At 41.7% G+C, this 10,018-nt stretch overlaps 1 pseudogene; it reads left to right on the forward strand.

Annotated features, from left to right (window-relative positions):
- The window catches only part of LOC103257525, a 10,879-nt pseudogene extending 8,526 nt beyond the window's left edge, over window positions 1–2,353 (forward strand).
- Window positions 2,354–10,018: the final 7,665 nt, after the last annotated feature.

The following is a 10,018-nucleotide window of genomic DNA, read 5'->3' on the forward strand; positions in this document are numbered from 1 at the left end:
CCTACCTCTTCTTCTCATCCTTCCCCTTTGGAGTCTCTAATGTGCAAGGTACCATCCTTTATGCTTTTGCTGACTCTTATTATAGCTCCCACTAAGGGATGCCATGAAGTATTTAGTTTTTAATTTCCATTTTGCATTATTACACTTATGATGATGGCCTCCATTCTATCCAGGATGCTGCAAAAGTATTATTTCATCCTTTTTATGGCAGAACAATATTCCAAGGTGAGATTAGATAGAAGGGGCTTATCATAGTTCTCTTTTCAAACAGAAAAGAGATGGAAGCCCAAATTTTCTTTGGCATGTTATTAAAGATATATGATGAGCATGTGGCTAAAAACAATTGTGTTGTATGTTAATTATGACAATGTAAGTTTTAAATAGATTTGTTCCAGGTATAAAATGTAGGAAAATATATTTGCTTGTCTCTGACTCTTGGTTCTGACTCTTGGTTTCGCATGCCATTTGCTTGGTACACAATCTCAGCCCAAGAGAGAAAAGAAGTCAAAGAAATAACCCAAAGAAACAAAATGAAACTCTTGTATAGGATCTTCCAGATCTCCTGTGTCATGCTGAATCTCCAGCTCCTAGGAAAATCATACATGTTTTCTTGGTCTTGGCACCCAGGAGTCAATGTTTCCTCCCTCAGACATAAGAATGTCAGGAGTTTTATTTAGTTGGCAATAATGTGTAGGCAAGAGTAGCCCTAGCAGGCATGCTCACAATCACCACATTGTGCTGATTCTATTTTCATCGAATGCATTGCTCCATTACTGCAGATCAGTGATGGATTTGTTTTGTGCCCATATTCCAGGAAGGTCAGAGAAACTGGCTTTTTATCTATATGGAATAAACTACTAGAGAATTTCTTTTAGGATAGACTAAAATTGATATAGAATATGATCTTATGTATTTACATCCTTCAAAGTACACAAAGGAAAAGAAAGAAAAAAAAGGAAAACAAACAAAAACCTGGGCTGCAAAGGTGAATGAGAATAGAAATGTGGTATAATGCTATGGTGACTTTTGGGGTTGCTGGTCCTATATATTCTGAGGAGACTAGAGCCCAGAACTGACCATGGGCAACATATGAGTTGAAGTAAAGGTCTCCTCCTATGATAAGGATGAGATCATCATAGATATGCCACTATGCTAAGTACGAGAAGTACTACAATAAACAAACAAACAAACAAATAAAATAGCACATGATGTGCAGGCCCACTGAGCGTGAGCTCAGGAATTACACAGCCAGGTTTCAACGCCTGGCTGGGCCACTACCACATGGATCATCTGAGGAACGTTCCAAAGATTAAGGGATTTTACCCAATTTCTAAAAAGATACCCTGCCTACCGGGAAGAGATGTCACAGGGGCAGCATCCAGTCAGGTCTCACAACTGCGTCACATTCTCAGAACCCTTCCCAGCTGGGCAACCATGGTGATGGGAGAGAGCCTTGGTGAGCCTGGCAGGGCCTGGGTAGCTCCAGGAGTGAACTTTGAGCAGGCTCCGCCCCATGACCCAGAAGACAGGCCAGGACACACAGCCCCCGAGTGCTCAAGCAGTTCCCACCCATCCTCACAGAGTAGCCCACCTGGTGCCCACCACCTGCAAGCAGCAGCAGGAAGTCCCTAAGGCTAGAACAACCACTTGCGAGGGCTGTTGGCGGGGCCTCACGCGGTGCCCGCTGTCGCCTCTTCTTGGCACTTAGCGGGGCCCACATGCCCTCCCTGCTGCCCCGTCTCCGTCGCGAGCCCCTTTGAAACGTCACAGGCGCTGGACTGGCCAGTGTGTGCCTGGCTGATAGAGGAGTTGGTTGCTAAGGAGACTTGTCTCCGTGACTTACTTTTTCTCGCAATCGCAGGCCGCACATCTAGTTCTTGATGAGCAATTTTTTTACTCAATTGGGTATTGGGTCGCACCGCGGTGCCGGGAGCTCCGGCAGCGCCGGGTCCCACCTGTTCCACTGTTCCACTAGGTTACCTTGCCTAGCCAGGTCTACCCCGTGCACCCAGACTTGCCCTTCGCCCTGGGCCTGCTTACAGGCTGATCAAGCTGCATCTGGGTTGTGTGCCTTCATCACACAGACCCTCCTCTCCCACATGCCACGGGCTCCTCTCTGGGGTCCCAACAGCTTTTATCTTGGGGTCAGTCCCCAAAGAACGAACCTGCAGTGTCCATTGGGAACTCGCTGATGAATGGACACTTGATCTCCAACAGGACCCTTCCTCTCAGCCGCAAGTATGACCTCCTACCTTCCTCACCTGAGCAGGTGGTCAGTCCGAGGAAACTGACACCATCCAGGCTCCCGGTGGAGATAAAGGGTGGGCACAAGGAGAGCCTCAAAAGACGATAATCGGAAGGATGAGGTTTAGACCAAAGAGCAGGTCAAAAAGATAGTCCACCCTAGCAAGGAGGAAGTGTCATTAACACCGAGACCCCTCCAGACCCAGGGATAACTCTCTTTCCTGGGGTGCAGGCCTGGGTTTCTGGAGGGAAAACTTCCTTGCTCATACTCAGATAAAGACCTTGGAGAGTGGGCCCAAGTATCCCACTGAACTCCTTCTGGAAAGACCATCAGATCCCAGGCACACAGCTCTGCTAGGGAAGTCCTGCCTCTTGGCACAGATGGAACCATTCTGCCTTGCTGTACCCAACCCCAGGCTTCTCCTTGCAGCTGGAGAAGTCCATTAAGGAAATGCTGGTGTATTCAGTATGCACCAGGCTTCCAGATGCTGATCCTGGAGGAGGAGTGCAGGACACCAAGCCGTGAGATATTCCAACATGAGTTCTTCCCCACCCAGAGCTGCCAGTCATAGGCCCTGCCATGGACAAGGTTGATTCCACTGCTACTGCTGGCCTTCTCCACTGCAACTCTTGAGGGATACAGACGAGATGTCCCTGCAATCCAAGTCCCTGCATGGCCATTCAGAATGATCTGGGTTTCTTGGGGGAAGAACAGTGGGTGTAAAACAAACAGCAGAATCTTGGAGGAAAAGATGGAGGCTTTGGAGTGTAACACAGAAACCATGGCAAAGGGCAAACCATCCAACCTGTCTTTTTTTTTTCTTTACCTCACCTGCTGGAAAGACCACAGACTCCCTGCCTCTGGTCACTTGAAGTTTGCAGGTCTCAGCTTCTCCTAGCTCCACTGAATGGGCTTACCTGGCAGCTGGTTCTCCTAGCCTGCCTGTCCCTCTGCTAATAGTGATACTTAAAGGGGAAGGGTATGGGGCTAGGAGCAGAGGGACAGGCAGGGCAGAAAAGCCAGCACCCAGGTGGTCCAAGTCAGTGGTGCTAGGAGGAGCTCCATCTTATCCTCCAAGTGTTTGCTATTTCTTTTATGCCTACTGTTCTTCCCTAAAGTGCCTAGATCTTTCTGAATAGCTATTCAGGGACATTGGGCTTTTGGCGGCAGCTCACCTCTATCCCAGAACAGTTCTAGTAAAGGTGGCAGAAGCAGTGGGATTGACCTTGTCCTTGGCAGGGCCTGTGACTGGAAGCTCTAGGTGGGGAAGACTTATGGTGGAATATCTCATGATTTGTTACCCTGCCTCTGCTTCTCCATCATCAGTAACATCAGCAAGCCTGGAGAGATGGACATTTTCTTGGTGGACCACTCTAGCTGCAAGAAGCCTGGGACTGGGGCTGGAGGCATGATTGCATCTGTGTCAAGAGGCAGGACTTCCCCAGCAGAGCTGTGTGCCTGGGATCCTGTGGTCTTTCCAGGAGGAGGTATTCAGGACACCTGGGTCTCCTTACTCAAGTTTTGTTTTGTTTTGTTTTGTTTTTGTTTTTCTAGTGTGAACAAGGGAGATTTCCCTCCAGAAGCTAGGACAGCACCCCAAGGAAGAGCGTTATCCCTGGGTCACAATAGGCCTAGATGTCAATGACACTTCTTTTTGATGGGGTGGATTCTTTTCTTGATCTCCTGATCTTCGGTCTTAACCTGATCCTCCTGTTTCATCTCCTTTTAGGATTCTTCTTAGGCCCTCCCCTGATGTCCTTAGGAAGCCGCGATGGTGTCAGTTTGCTAGGACTGATGACCAGTTCAGGTGGGGAAGGAATCCTTGGGGTTGAGACGAAGGATCCTTTTGGAAGTCAAGTGTCCATTCATCAAAGAGTTCCCAGAGGACATTGTGGGTTTCTTCTTCGGGGTGTGACCCAAGGATTCGGATTCTAAGGACCCCAGAGAGGTGCCCATGACCTGTGAGAGGGGACACCACTCCTTCAGGGCTGTGTAGGGTCTAGGTGGTGGAGGCCCATGACCCAGATGTGGGTTCAGCAGCCTTTAAGCAGATCCAGGGCAGGGTCAGGCTCAGACGACATTGGGTGGCCCTGGCTAGGTGGGAGCCTGACAGAACCACGGAAGAGTTGGCAGCCCACCTTGAGGGGGCTGCCTGCGGGACTGAAAACCCATTGAGTAGGAAAAGTGCCCTTTGATAGCAGATTGTGGCTTGTGATCATGAGAAAGAGTAAGCCACAGAGACAAGTCTCCTTGACGAACAATTACTCTCTCAGCCAAGAACACACTGGCTGGCCTGTGCCTGTGACATCTTAATGGAGGCTCGTGATGGAGATGGGGCACCCAGGAGGGCACGTAGGCCCTACCAAGTGCCAAGGAGAGGCAACAACAGGCACCGCAGGAAGCCCCACCAACCGCCGGCGCAGGTGGATATTCTTTCTGCTACTGCTTGCAAGGAGATGGTCACCAGGGTGCCAATCTGTGGGGATGGGTGGGGGCTGCCCAGCTTGGGCACTCAGGGCTGTGTGTTCTGGGCTACCCTTCAGGTCATAGCGGCATACCCTGCACAAAGCTCAACCCAGGAGCTGGAATCCAGGTTCCATCAGGTTCCTCAAGGACCTCTCTCACCTCAATGTCTATCCTGGTCCAAGGGTCATGAATCCAGCTGCCAAGGGTTCGGAAGAGGTGATTTGGCTGTGGGACCTGACTGGATGCTGTCCCCTATGACATGTCTTCCCAGGAGGTGGGGTTCTCTTCATTTCTTTTTACAAATCTGGTAAAGTTCTTAAACTTTGGAACATTCCTCTGGTAATCCATTGTGGTGGGAACCTAGCTAGGCTTTGAACCCTGGCAGTGCTATTCCAGAGGAAGTGTATGGGCCTGTGGGCCTCCTTGTCATGTACACTCATGGGTTAATTTATTTCAATTTTTTTGTGTCCTTCATGTACTTGGCACAGTGGCAAGTCTATGATGAGCTCGTACTCACCTAGCAGGAGGTTTTTACTTCAACTCCTACGTTGTTCATGGCCAGCACTATGCTACAGTCACCTCAGAAAATATACGGCAGGGACTCCTGATTGTCGTCATAGCCTCAAACCACATTTCTCTACTCATTCAACTCTGCAGCCCAGGTTTTTTTTTTGTTTGTTTCATTTTGCTTTGTCTGCTTTGAAGGATGTAAATATATAAGAACATAGTCTAGATCAATTTTAGTCTATCCTGAAAGAAATTCACCTGTAGATTATTCCATATGGATAAGAAGCTAGTTTCCTTGGTCTGCCTGGAATATGTCTAGAAAGCATATGTATCATTTATTTGCAAGTTAATCATGGAGCAATGTATTGGATGAAAATATGATTAGCACAATGTGGTCATTGTGAGAATGCTAGCTCGGTTCACTCTTCCCTACACATTTTTTGACAACCAATATAACTCTCAACATTTTTATGCCCAAGAGTGGAAATATTGACTCCTGAGTGCCATGACCAAGAAAACATGTATTATTTTCTAGAAGTTGAAATCTTCTATATGACAAAATTGACTTGGAGAATCCTATGCATGACTTCATGTAGTTTAATTCTTGTTTCTTTGGGTTGTTTCATTGATTTCTTTTCTCTCTTGGACTTAGGTTCTGGAACAGATAAATAACATTTTAAGCCAAGAGTCAGAAACCAGAATTCAGAGATCAGTAAGAATTTTTTTAATGCTTTTTTACTTTAAAAAAATCTATTTAAAAATTATATTGACATAATTAACAGACCACACAATTGTTTTTAGCCTCCTACTTATATTATTTCTTGAACAATATGTCAGAAAATTTTGGACGTCCATCCCCAAAAAGGCTGAAGTTGTTAAGGCATAAAACCGTTTTGCTCAGAGCCTAATTCTGGTCGAAAACAGGAGAAATATTATAAGCCCTTTCTAGTCTTTCCAGGAGCAGAAATGGCTTCAAATAATGGCATTTAACTATTGTTCCATGATATCAATTGAGGAGGGTTCAAAAATGAACAATCTCTTGATTTGAAAAAGATAACAAATTGGAACAAACGTTGGACCCAGATTTTCTATAGAAACTCTGAAAACACATGATAACATGTCAGATTTTTTTAAAACAGTAAACTACAGTCATGTTCTTCCTTGAATAATCAAGGCACTAAGGATTTTGGATATGGTGATTTCTAATGGGAGAATTACACCTATCCCATGTTGTCGATTGGAAGATTAAATTAGCAAGGAAATGTTTGATATAAAACATATTTTCTGTTAATTTGTAGTTTTTGTATTACTTTATATTTTTTTTATATCGTTCATGTTAGACAATGCCTTTTGTTTTTCTGATTTGGAAACCAGAATATTGTTCAATAGTTCAATGGAAGTTAATGGTTAAAAAAAAAAAGATATGTGATGTTTGGTATGAAGTGATATATTGTTTTTCAACACCCATCACTTTACAACAAATTTATTCAGTTTATTTATTTATTACTCTATTCAGCAACCAATTCTCTCATATATTCCTCCTTTGAATTTTGTTACAATCCTATATTCAGCCAGATGCTTGACTTCTGATTTTAGCAATTATTCTCTAGATTTCAAAGATTTTTGGCTTTGTGGTCCATATACACTTTCTGTGGCTCTTTTCCTCCTCATTCCCTTCTTTCTCTTCCGCCTTCTGCTTTTCTTCTTCCCTTATCTTCTTCATGAAGACCCTTTCACATATAAGAATTATTCTTATCTCACAGATCATACAAAATAATCTGTGGCCCTGTCTTTGCCTAACCATGACCTAACAACTTGGAGTAAATCAATTCTTCGAATCAATTATTAGTTTTCCCAATTTTGACCTTATTTTCATGCAGTCTCTAATCAACATGGCCTCCAAAGAATTTTTCCCAAAACATGTCAGATCATATCATTCAAACCTCTTCAATAAATTATGCTAGACAAAAGTCAAAGATCTCAAAATACCTCCAAAGTCCAAGAAATCTGAGCCCTCCATTTGCTTTCTGATTTCATTGTCTTCTCCTCTCCACATTAAACCATCTTTTCCACAACACACTGATTCTTTTCTGTTCCCTGAAAACTCTGTGTTCTTGCCTCATTACCTTCCCAATTGGCTGTCTCCTCTATCTGGAGCTTTTATTCACCAGATATGCACATTGTTATTTTCTAGAATCATTTCAAGTTCCTTCTGAATTTTCACTTTCACTATAATTACAAAGTTCAACCTTCCCCACCAACTAACATTCTTTATCCCCCTCCCCTATATTCCATTTCTCCATAGTACTGACCCTACATTTTATTTATTTTAACCATTTGTTTAATTTTTATTCATATATTTATACTTGTGTCTAAATATTTACTAATTGTGGTCACCTCCATCCCCCTACTAGAGGATGAAGATATTCCCTGTCATATTCTCTGAAGAGACCCATAAATCATATTTGAAGAAAAATCCTGGCATTTGGAAGGAAGTCACTAAGTTTTATTGAGTGAAAAAAAAAATTATTCTGAATGTCACACCTACAATATACTGTTGGTGTACCTAGTCAAGTTTTCTATATCCATTAAACCCCGGTTTCCTCTCTTGTGAGATATACTTATGATACTTCTTATCTTAAAAACTCTTTAGATGAACCAAAGGAAGTGTAAGATGATATGCAAAAAGTAACTGTTGCTGTTTTCAGCATGAACCCAGCAGGAATCCAGTTATGGAGATGTGTAGAAAGATAAAGTTGACTACATTCAGAACCAAAAGTGAGTTCAGTTCTTATATAAAAAGAATGCAAAACCTTGGATACCCAAGGGCATAGAACATATGAATCACACAGACATAAGTTAAGAAGGAAGTTGTATTTATTATATTTAATTGCCTGAGTGACCTCAAGATAATGATGTTATCAGATAGTTGCATGACATTGAAGATGAGTAGTACATGTTGCGTTATACTCACAAAATATTCCATGTAGTGGAGACTTCAGACTTCTCAAGATTCCAGAAAAAGGCAGAAGAAACAATAATCAATTTGTGAAGGAGAAGAAATGGCAATAAATAGAGCAAGGTGCAGTGGCTTGCACCTGTCATCCAGGACTTTGAGAGGCTGGAATGAGTGAATTGCTGGAGGTAAGCAGTTCAAGACTAGACGACACAACAGATTTGGACTCTGTCTCCACAAAACAGAAAAATTAGCCAATCATGGTGGTGGATGCCTATAGTTCCAACTACTTGAGAGGCTGAGGCAGGAAGATCACCTGAGCCCTGGAGTTTGAGGCCATAGTGAGCCATGATTATGCCATTGCACTCCAACTTGTACAACAAAGTGAAACCCTGTCTCAAAAAGAAAGAAAGAAGGAAAGAAGGAAGAAAGATAGCATATGAAAAATTTACATAATGGTATTGAGGTCAGTTCCTCAAGAAGATTACCAATCATAAAAATGCACCAAATACAGATCTTGAAAATACATAAAAACAAAAACTGGTAGAACTTGAAGGAGGAGATATCTACAGTTACTGTGTCAAACTTCAAACTTCATCACTCCTCTCACTATAACTGGTAGAACACGCTGGGCAACAACCTAGTAAGACTATACATGCCTTGGAAAACACTATCAATAAAGTTGATCTAATTTAGAGAATATCCTGTCCAACAGTAGTCATCACACCTTTAAAGTCACATGAAACATTTTCCAAGATAGACCATATTCTGATCAATAAAACAGATGTAAAAACATTTTAAAGTATTAAAATCACACAAATTTTGCTTTCTGACTGCCAAGTATTAAAGAAGAAATCAATAATCAAAAAGTATCTTAAAAATTCCAACAATTGAACATTGATCAACATATTTCTAAATAAATCACATGTACAAAAGAAATCACAGGAAAATTCAGAAATATTTATAATTGAATAAATGAAAACATAAGGTACAAACTCCCTAGGGAAGCCCAAACTTTGCCTTTTCAATGATCACTAGTATACCTAATCCTGAATTGTACACACCTCTTTAAAATAAAATGAAAAAGATACAGTCTCTGTGGGACAAAGCTCTAACAGTTTTTATACTTATAATTCCATATTTAAAAGATGTATGTAAATCTAAATCTAAGTTTCTGGATTAATAAGCATGAAAAACAGAGAAAGACTAGAAATGTAGATCAAGAGAAGGAAATAGAGCGTTCAGAAACTGATCAATTTTTTGATCTTTTAGAGGTATTTCAGTCTTTTCAACAAGCAATGTTAGAAAAATTTGACAGCTTATGCAAAAAGTATCTTAACACATATTTCGAATCATATACAAAAAATGAATTTCATATCTAAGTGTAAGACCTAATACTACAAAGAGTTGTAAAAAACTGAAACCCAAGTATGGCAAAGTTTGTTTGGTAAATTTTTAAAAAGACTCATTGGTTTTCATCAAAACTAAGAAAACTAAGTTTCTTAAAAGACACGTTAAGAAAAAACACAGAAGACAAAATATTTGTAAAACACATATCTGTGAAAGAAATAAACTACATAACATGTAAACACACTCGCAGTAATAGACAAAAACCAACTCAATAAAAATATGGGCAAAGATTTCCATAGACATTTTACTAAAGAAGAGATTTACTAGATAAGCACACACACACACACAAAGACGTTTGGCAATATTATTTATTACATAAATTCAGATTATTCATGGAAAATAAGGATACAATAATTTTTATAAAAAATTTAACAACTCAAAAAATAACAGCTGCTGGAGAGGGTGTGGTGAAAAGGGAACACTTCTACACTGTT

Source organism: Carlito syrichta, unplaced genomic scaffold (genome assembly GCF_000164805.1).
Source record: "Carlito syrichta isolate Samal-C Ts95f unplaced genomic scaffold, Tarsius_syrichta-2.0.1 Scaffold301782, whole genome shotgun sequence".
Taxonomy (NCBI): Eukaryota; Metazoa; Chordata; class Mammalia; order Primates; family Tarsiidae; genus Carlito; species Carlito syrichta.